The sequence below is a fragment of the Helicoverpa zea genome, chromosome 22 (assembly GCF_022581195.2).
Source record: "Helicoverpa zea isolate HzStark_Cry1AcR chromosome 22, ilHelZeax1.1, whole genome shotgun sequence".
Taxonomy (NCBI): domain Eukaryota; kingdom Metazoa; phylum Arthropoda; class Insecta; order Lepidoptera; family Noctuidae; genus Helicoverpa; species Helicoverpa zea.
Window position 1 is genome coordinate 6,813,085 of NC_061473.1, and position 10,894 is coordinate 6,823,978.

Sequence of the window (10,894 nt, forward strand, 5' to 3'; positions counted from 1 at the left end):
AAAAACGGAGGGCACGATTTAAATTTGACTTTGACATTTGAGTTCTGAAATAGTGTACATTTTTTTAGGTTTTTTGGGACAGAATTTTTTTTTTCTAATCTTAGGAAAATTATATGGTACCGAGATCAAGAATGTGAAAGAACACACAGAAATAACTTGTATATTTTTTGTGGTTAGTTTTACTTCATTTTGAACGGTTTGGCTATTAGGCGGCCTTTTTTTTAACGATGGAAAAAATCATGAAATGACCCCGCCTGTTATGGGTTAGCAGCGGTGAGGGAATGTCAGACTTTTACTGACTAAAAATCCATCGTGTTCCGTCGTAATACGAACAATCCTGCAGCCTCGGCAGGCTTTGGCCCTACTGGCCCCCGCTGGGTTTGTCTATACGGAGGAACCATTGACATATAACTATAGGGACAGGAAATGTCACGAAAAAAACCTGCACACCTACAGTCTGCAGTAGTAACTAAAATGGCTGCCATTACTAGGGTTGTACCGCTACCGGATTCAACAAATATCGATATTGTATTCTAGTTATACTTCGGCCGTTCAGAGAATGCGTTCCTGACACCTATCAGTTAGTCACGACTAGTGATGGGCACAACATAACACTGAGTTCGTTACCGTTCCTTCAAAATGAACCGCCGCATTATTTTAAGATTATTTTCGTTTTAAATTGGCGGAATCATTTGTTTTATATTTTAGTTATTTAAGTGGAAACCAAAAAAAGGTAATATTCATATAATAAAATTGTTTTATTTATTCTTTGTTACAAGTACATTGAATTGAATGTGCGAACAGAATATTAATCAGACTCCGATTTGCTTGAGGAGGTGGTGTCTTCATCATCATCTTCGCCTACATGTATAATTATATTATTATCAATAACAGAATCAATCCTGATATCTCGGTCTAACAAAAGCCGGGTAATCAAATAAAAACAGATCGAAAACACTTGAAAAACGTGGTCTATGCGCACGAAACGACAACGGACGACTGTTTTAGCGTCACAAAATGGCGGCCCATAACGCCATTTGGGGTTACCATTTTTAATCTAAGTATAAAAATGCGGTTTGGTCATAGTTTTATTTTTATATTTCATAAACGTTATAATTAAGTCTTATAGTCCATTATTTTCCAATTCTTAAAAAGAAAATCAAAACGTATTATTTTATATTATAACTGTATAAGAACAGATTACGATACTTGCCTGTTATTTTTAGCACAGCACTACAAAATATAAACCGCTGACATAACCTTGTAATAGCGCAGTATAGATTTAGAAAAATATTGTTTACCAAGTTATTTGACACTCAGTTTGGCACAAAATTATAACATTCATTGATTATTGATATAATAATGTTGTTTTAATGCTCCTCAATTGTTAAAACGGTAAACAACCAGCAAAAATATTTTTATCGTAACTGCAACGCCATTGCAAAGTTACGTCGTCAGTTCAATCGCGACGTGTCAGGAACGCATTCTCTGAATGGCCGAACTATAGAAGTACGTACGAGTCTTACTGGGTGCATAAAAATAACCTAGTATAAATAATTTCTTCGTCATAGAACTAACTATCACATTAACTTCACTGATACTAATAACCTCAACAACATCAACCAAATGGGAGGAGTCATTTCAGTAGGGTGATACCTTTGAAAAAAAAAAAACACAGGCAAAGTAATTATTTATTATTTCAAATAGCCCTATGAAATTTCTTTCACGTCAGACTAGTTGCAGGGTGCCAAAGATTCGGTCTTATGAAGAAGAATCCGCAAGAAACGCCATAAGTAGATACTGTCTAAAAAAAAATACAATAATTTACAATCGTTTTCAAGCTATTCAACGACACCTGGGGGCCTTCTTTGGGTGTCTGAAAAAAAGAATATTCCTTTAATAACGATTGAACGGAGAGATATACTGTACTAATAATGTAATTACATAGGATTTGTCTAACAAAAAAAAAAAAAAAACTATCTTAAGACTTACCAAAAATAATGTGGGAACAGAGTTGTCACGTAATCTTAAGATATCCAGTGTTCTATTAAAACAACTATCTTCAAAGTGAAGCGAACAGACAAACCAATATTTATGTCTGGGATTAATATATTCCTCACCAATAGCTTCTAACCATTTTGTCCTTAAATCATTTCGTATAGGAAACCTGCAAAAAATGTTTTTTAACGATGTATAATGATTTTTGTTCATTCTATTTTTATCGTCAATTATATTGACAGTCCAGGGAGCGTACCGTGTTATTCTAGCTCAAGCATATTGCAATACTAGCGGTCGCCCGCGACTTCGTCCACGTACAATTTTATTTTGTAAGCGGGCTAACTACAAATTTAATTTTAAGACCCTCACTTCTGAAACAGGACTTCCATATGTATTTCCTTATGTACACTCTATGTACTCCCCCATGTATTTCCTTATGTACACTCTATGTACTCCCCTATGTTTTCCTTATGTACACACTATGTACTCCCCTATGTTTTCCTTATGTACACTATGACCTTCCCTATGTATTTCCTTATGTACACTCTATGTGCTCCCCTATGTTTTCCTTATGTACACACTATGTACTCCCCCATTTTTTTCCTTATGTACACTCTATGTACTCCCCTATGTTTTCCTTATGTACACACTATGTACTCCCCTATGTTTTCCTTATGTACACTCTATGTACTCCCCCATGTATTTCCTTATGTACACTCTATGTACTTCCATATGTACACTCTATGTACTCCCCTATGTTTTACTTATGTACACACTATGTACTCCCCTATGTTTTCCTTATGTGCACTCTATGTACTCCCCCATGTATTTCCTTATGTACACTATGAACTTCCCTATGTATTTCCTTATGTACACTCTATGTACTCCCCCATGTATTTCCTTATGTACACTCTATGTATTCCCCTATGTATTTGCTTATGTACACTATGTACTCCCCCATGTATTTCCTTATGTACACTCTATGTGCTCCCCTGTTTTCCTTATGTACACTATGAACTTCCCTATGTATTTCCTTATGTACACTCTATGTACTCCCCCATGTATTTCCTTATATACACTCTATGTACTCCCCCATGTATTTCCTTATGAACACTCTATGTGCTACCCTGTTTTCCTTATGTACACTATGAACTTCCCTATGTATTTCCTTATGTACACTCTATGTACTCCTCTATGTATTTCCTTATGTACACTATGAACTTCCCTATGTATTTCCTTATGTACACTCTATGTACTCCCCCATGTATTTCCTTATGTACACTATGAACTTCCCTATAAATTTCTATATGTACACTCTATGTACTCCCCTATGTATTTCCTTATGTACACTCTATGTACTCCCCCATGTATTTCCCTATGTACACTCTATGTACTCCCCTATGTATTTCCTTATGTACACTCTATGTACTCCCCTATGTATTTCCTTATGTACACTATGAACTTCCCTATGTATTTCCTTATGTACACTCTATATACTCCCCTATGTATTTCCTTATGTACACTCTATGTACTCCCCTATGTATTTGCTTATGTACACTATGTACTCCCCCATGTATTTCCTTATGTACACTCTATGTACTCCCCCATGTATTTCCTTATGTACACTTTGAACTTCCCTATGTATTTCCTTATGTACACTCTATGTACTTCCATATGTACACTCTATGTACTCCCCTATGTTTTCCTTATGTACACACTATGTACTCCCCTATGTTTTTCTTATGTGCACTCTATGTACTCCCCCATGTATTTCCTTATGTACACTATGAACTTCCCTATGTATTTCCTTATGTACACTTTGAACTTCCCTATGTATTTCCTTATGTACACTCTATGTACTCCCCTATCTATTTGCTTATGTACACTATGTACTCCCCCATGTATTTCCTTATGTACACTCTATGTGCTCCCCTATGTTTTCCTTATGTACACACTATGTACTCCCCTATGTTTTCCTTATGTACACTCTATGTACTCCCTTATGTACACTATAAACTTCCCTATGTATTTCCTTATGTACACTATGAACTTCCCTATGTATTTCCTTATGTACACTCTATGTACTCCCCCATGTATTTCCTTATATACACTCTATGTACTCCCCTATGTTTTCCTTATGTACACACTATGTACTCCCCTATGTTTTCCTTATGTGCACTCTATGTACTCCCCCATGTATTTCCTTATGTACACTATGAACTTCCCTATGTATTTCCTTATGTACACTCTATGTGCTCCCCTATGTTTTCTTTATGTACACACTATGAACTCCCTTATGTTTTCCTTATGTGCACTCTATGTACTCCCCCATGTATTTCCTTATGTACACTATGAACTTCCCTATGTATTTCCTTATGTACACTCTATGTGCTCCCCTATGTTTTCTTTATGTACACACTATGAACTCCCTTATGTTTTCCTTATGTACACTCTATGTACTCCCCCATGTATTTCCTTATGTACACTCTATGTACTCCCCTATGTTTTCCTTATGTATACTCTATGTACTCCCCCATGTATTTCCTTACGTACACTCTATGTACTCCCCCATGTATTTCCTTATGTACACTATGAACTTCCCTATATATTTCCTTATGTACACTATGAACTTCCCTATGTATTTCCTTATGTACACTCTATGTACTCCCCCATGTATTTCCTTATGTACACTATGAACTTCCCTATGTATTTCCTTATGTACACTATGAACTTCCCTATGTATTTCCTTATGTACACTCTATGTACTCCCCCATGTATTTCCTTATGTACACTCTATGTACTCCCCTATGTTTTCCTTATGTACACTCTATGTACTCCCCCATGTATTTCCTTATGTACACTATGAACTTCCCTATAAATTTCTTAATGTACACTCTATGTACTCCCCCATGTATTTCCTTATGTACACTCTATGTACTCCCCTATGTTTTCCTTATGTACACTCTATGTACTCCCCCATGTATTTCCTTATGTACACTATGAACTTCCCTATAAATTTCTTAATGTACACTCTATGTACTCCCCTATGTATTTCCTTATGTACACTCTATGTACTCCCCTATGTATTTGCTTATGTACACTATGTACTCCCCCATGTATTTCCTTATGTACACTCTATGTACTCCCCCATGTATTTCCTTATGTACACTCTATGTATTCCCCTATGTATTTGCTTATGTACACTATGTACTCACCCATGTATTTCCTTATGTACACTCTTATGTGCTCCCCTGTTTTCCTTATGTACACTATGAACTTCCCTATGTATTTCCTTATGTACACTCTATGTACTCCCCCATGTATTTCCTTATGTACACTCTATGTATTCCCCTATGTATTTGCTTATGTACACTATGTACTCCCCCATGTATTTCCTTATGTACACTCTATGTGCTCCCCTGTTTTCCTTATGTACACTATGAACTTCCCTATGTATTTCCTTATGTACACTATGAACTTCCCTATGTATTTCCTTATGTACACTCTATGTGCTCCCCTATGTTTTCCTTATGTACACACTATGTACTCCCCTATGTTTTCCTTATGTACACTCTATGTACTCCCTTATGTACACTATAAACTTCCCTATGTATTTCCTTATGTACACTCTATGTGCTCCCCTATGTTTTCTTTATGTACACACTATGAACTCCCTTATGTTTTCCTTATGTACACTCTATGTACTCCCCCATGTATTTCCTTATGTACACTCTATGTACTCCCCTATGTTTTCCTTATGTATACTCTATGTACTCCCCCATGTATTTCCTTACGTACACTCTATGTACTCCCCCATGTATTTCCTTATGTACACTATGAACTTCCCTATATATTTCCTTATGTACACTATGAACTTCCCTATGTATTTCCTTATGTACACTCTATGTACTCCCCCATGTATTTCCTTATGTACACTATGAACTTCCCTATGTATTTCCTTATGTACACTATGAACTTCCCTATGTATTTCCTTATGTACACTCTATGTACTCCCCCATGTATTTCCTTATGTACACTCTATGTACTCCCCTATGTTTTCCTTATGTACACTCTATGTACTCCCCCATGTATTTCCTTATGTACACTATGAACTTCCCTATAAATTTCTTAATGTACACTCTATGTACTCCCCCATGTATTTCCTTATGTACACTCTATGTACTCCCCTATGTTTTCCTTATGTACACTCTATGTACTCCCCCATGTATTTCCTTATGTACACTATGAACTTCCCTATAAATTTCTTAATGTACACTCTATGTACTCCCCTATGTATTTCCTTATGTACACTCTATGTACTCCCCTATGTATTTGCTTATGTACACTATGTACTCCCCCATGTATTTCCTTATGTACACTCTATGTACTCCCCCATGTATTTCCTTATGTACACTCTATGTATTCCCCTATGTATTTGCTTATGTACACTATGTACTCACCCATGTATTTCCTTATGTACACTCTTATGTGCTCCCCTGTTTTCCTTATGTACACTATGAACTTCCCTATGTATTTCCTTATGTACACTCTATGTACTCCCCCATGTATTTCCTTATGTACACTCTATGTATTCCCCTATGTATTTGCTTATGTACACTATGTACTCCCCCATGTATTTCCTTATGTACACTCTATGTGCTCCCCTGTTTTCCTTATGTACACTATGAACTTCCCTATGTATTTCCTTATGTACACTATGAACTTCCCTATGTATTTCCTTATGTACACTCTATGTGCTCCCCTATGTTTTCCTTATGTACACACTATGTACTCCCCTATGTTTTCCTTATGTACACTCTATGTACTCCCTTATGTACACTATAAACTTCCCTATGTATTTCCTTATGTACACTATGAACTTCCCTATGTATTTCCTTATGTACACTCTATGTACTCCCCCATGAATTTCCTTATATACACTTTATGTACTCCCCTATGTTTTCCTTATGTACACACTATGTACTCCCCTATGTTTTCCTTATGTGCACTCTATGTACTCCCCCATGTATTTCCTTATGTACACTATGAACTTCCCTATGTATTTCCTTATGTACACTCTATGTGCTCCCCTATGTTTTCCTTATGTACACACTATGAACTCCCCCATGTATTTCCTTATGTACACTATGAACTTCCCTATGTATTTCCTTATGTACACTATGAACTTCCCTATGTATTTCCTTATGTACACTCTATGTACTCCCCCATGTATTTCCTTATGTACACTCTATGTACTCCCCTATGTTTTCCTTATGTATACTCTATGTACTCCCCCATGTATTTCCTTACGTACACTCTATGTACTCCCCCATGTATTTCCTTATGTACACTCTATGTACTCCCCCATGTATTTCCTTATGTACACTATGAACTTCTCTATGTATTTCCTTATGTACACTATGAACTTCCCTATGTATTTCCTTATGTACACTCTATGTACTCCCCCATGTATTTCCTTATGTACACTCTATGTACTCCCCTATGTTTTCCTTATGTATACTCTATGTACTCCCCCATGTATTTCCTTACGTACACTCTATGTACTCCCCCATGTATTTCCTTATGTACACTATGAACTTCCCTATGTATTTCCTTATGTACACTCTATGTACTCCCCCATGTATTTCCTTATGTACACTATATGTACTCCCCTATGTTTTCCTTATGTACACTCTATGTACTCCCCCATGTATTTCCTTACGTACACTCTATGTACTCCCCCATGTATTTCCTTATGTACACTATGAACTTCCCTATAAATTTCTTAATGTACACTCTATGTACTCCCCTATGTATTTCCTTATGTACACTCTATGTACTCCCCTATGTATTTGCTTATGTACACTATGTACTCCCCCATGTATTTCCTTATGTACACTCTATGTATTCCCCCATGTATTTCCTTATGTACACTCTATGTACTCCCCCATGTATTTCCTTATGTACACTCTATGTACCTCCCTATGTATTTCCTTATGTACAGTCTATGTACTCCCCCATGTATTTCCTTATGTACACTATGAACTTCCCTATGTATTTCCTTATGTACACTCTATGTACTCCATGTATTTCATTATGTACACTCTATGTACTCCCCTATGTTTTCCTTATGTACACACTATGTACTCCCCTATGTTTTCCTTATGTACACTCTATGTACTCCCCCATGTATTTCCTTATGTACACTCTATGTAATCCCCTATGTATTTCCTTATGTACACTCTATGTACTTCCATATGTACACTCTATGTACTCCCCTATGTTTTACTTATGTACACACTATGTACTCCCCCATGTATTTCATTATGTACACTCTATGTACTCCCCTATGTTTTCCTTATGTACACACTATGTACTCCCCTATGTTTTCCTTATGTGCACTCTATGTACTCCCACATGTATTTCCTTATGTACACTATGAACTTCCCTATGTATTTCCTTATGTACACTCTATGTACTCCCCCATGTATTTCATTATGTACACTCTATGTACTCCCCTATGTTTTCCTTATGTACACACTATGTACTCCCCTATGTTTTCCTTATGTGCACTCTATGTACTCCCCCATGTATTACCTTATGTACACTATGTACTCCCCTATGTTTTCCTTATGTGCACTCTATGTACTCCCCCATGTATTTCCTTATGTACACTATGAACTTCCCTATGTATTTCCTTATGTACACTCTATATACTCCCCCATGTATTTCCTTATATACACTCTATGTACTCCCCTATGTTTTCCTTATGTACACTCTATGTACTCCCCCATGTATTTCCTTATGTACACTCTATGTAATCCCCTATGTATTTCCTTATGTACACTCTATGTACTCCCCTATGTTTTCCTTATGTACACACTATGTACTCCCCTGTTTTCCTTATGTGCACTCTATGTACTCCCCCATGTATTTCCTTATGTACACTATGAACTTCCCTATGTATTTCCTTATGTACACTCTATGTACTCCCCTATGTTTTCCTTATGTACACTCTATGTACTCCCCCATGTATTTCCTTATGTACACTCTATGTACTCCCCCATGTATTTCCTTATGTACACTATGAACTTCCCTATGTATTTCCTTATGTACACTCTATGTGCTCCCCTATGTTTTCCTTATGTACACACTATGAACTCCCCCATGTATTTCCTTATGTACACTATGAACTTCCCTATGTATTTCCTTATGTACACTATGAACTTCCCTATGTATTTCCTTATGTACACTCTATGTACTCCCCCATGTATTTCCTTATGTACACTCTATGTACTCCCCTATGTTTTCCTTATGTATACTCTATGTACTCCCCCATGTATTTCCTTACGTACACTCTATGTACTCCCCCATGTATTTCCTTATGTACACTATGAACTTCCCTATATATTTCCATATGTACACTATGATATTCCCTATGTATTTCCTTATGTACACTCTATGTACTCCCCCATGTATTTCCTTATGTACACTATGAACTTCCCTATGTATTTCCTTATGTACACTCTATGTGCTCCCCTATGTTTTCCTTATGTACACACTATGAACTCCCTTATGTTTTCCTTATGTACACTCTATGTACTCCCCCATGTATTTCCTTATGTACACTATGAACTTCTCTATGTATTTCCTTATGTACACTATGAACTTCCCTATGTATTTCCTTATGTACACTATGAACTTCCCTATGTATTTCCTTATGTACACTCTATGTACTCCCCCATGTATTTCCTTATGTATACTCTATGTACTCCCCCATGTATTTCCTTACGTACACTCTATGTACTCCCCCATGTATTTCCTTATGTACACTATGAACTTCCCTATGTATTTCCTTATGTACACTCTATGTACTCCCCCATGTATTTCCTTATGTACACTATATGTACTCCCCTATGTTTTCCTTATGTACACTCTATGTACTCCCCCATGTATTTCCTTACGTACACTCTATGTACTCCCCCATGTATTTCCTTATGTACACTATGAACTTCCCTATAAATTTCTTAATGTACACTCTATGTACTCCCCTATGTATTTCCTTATGTACACTCTATGTACTCCCCTATGTATTTGCTTATGTACACTATGTACTCCCCCATGTATTTCCTTATGTACACTCTATGTATTCCCCCATGTATTTCCTTATGTACACTCTATGTACTCCCCCATGTATTTCCTTATGTACACTCTATGTACCTCCCTATGTATTTCCTTATGTACAGTCTATGTACTCCCCCATGTATTTCCTTATGTACACTATGAACTTCCCTATGTATTTCCTTATGTACACTCTATGTACTCCATGTATTTCATTATGTACACTCTATGTACTCCCCTATGTTTTCCTTATGTACACACTATGTACTCCCCTATGTTTTCCTTATGTACACTCTATGTACTCCCCCATGTATTTCCTTATGTACACTCTATGTAATCCCCTATGTATTTCCTTATGTACACTCTATGTACTTCCATATGTACACTCTATGTACTCCCCTATGTTTTACTTATGTACACACTATGTACTCCCCCATGTATTTCATTATGTACACTCTATGTACTCCCCTATGTTTTCCTTATGTACACACTATGTACTCCCCTATGTTTTCCTTATGTGCACTCTATGTACTCCCACATGTATTTCCTTATGTACACTATGAACTTCCCTATGTATTTCCTTATGTACACTCTATGTACTCCCCCATGTATTTCATTATGTACACTCTATGTACTCCCCTATGTTTTCCTTATGTACACACTATGTACTCCCCTATGTTTTCCTTATGTGCACTCTATGTACTCCCCCATGTATTACCTTATGTACACTATGTACTCCCCTATGTTTTCCTTATGTGCACTCTATGTACTCCCC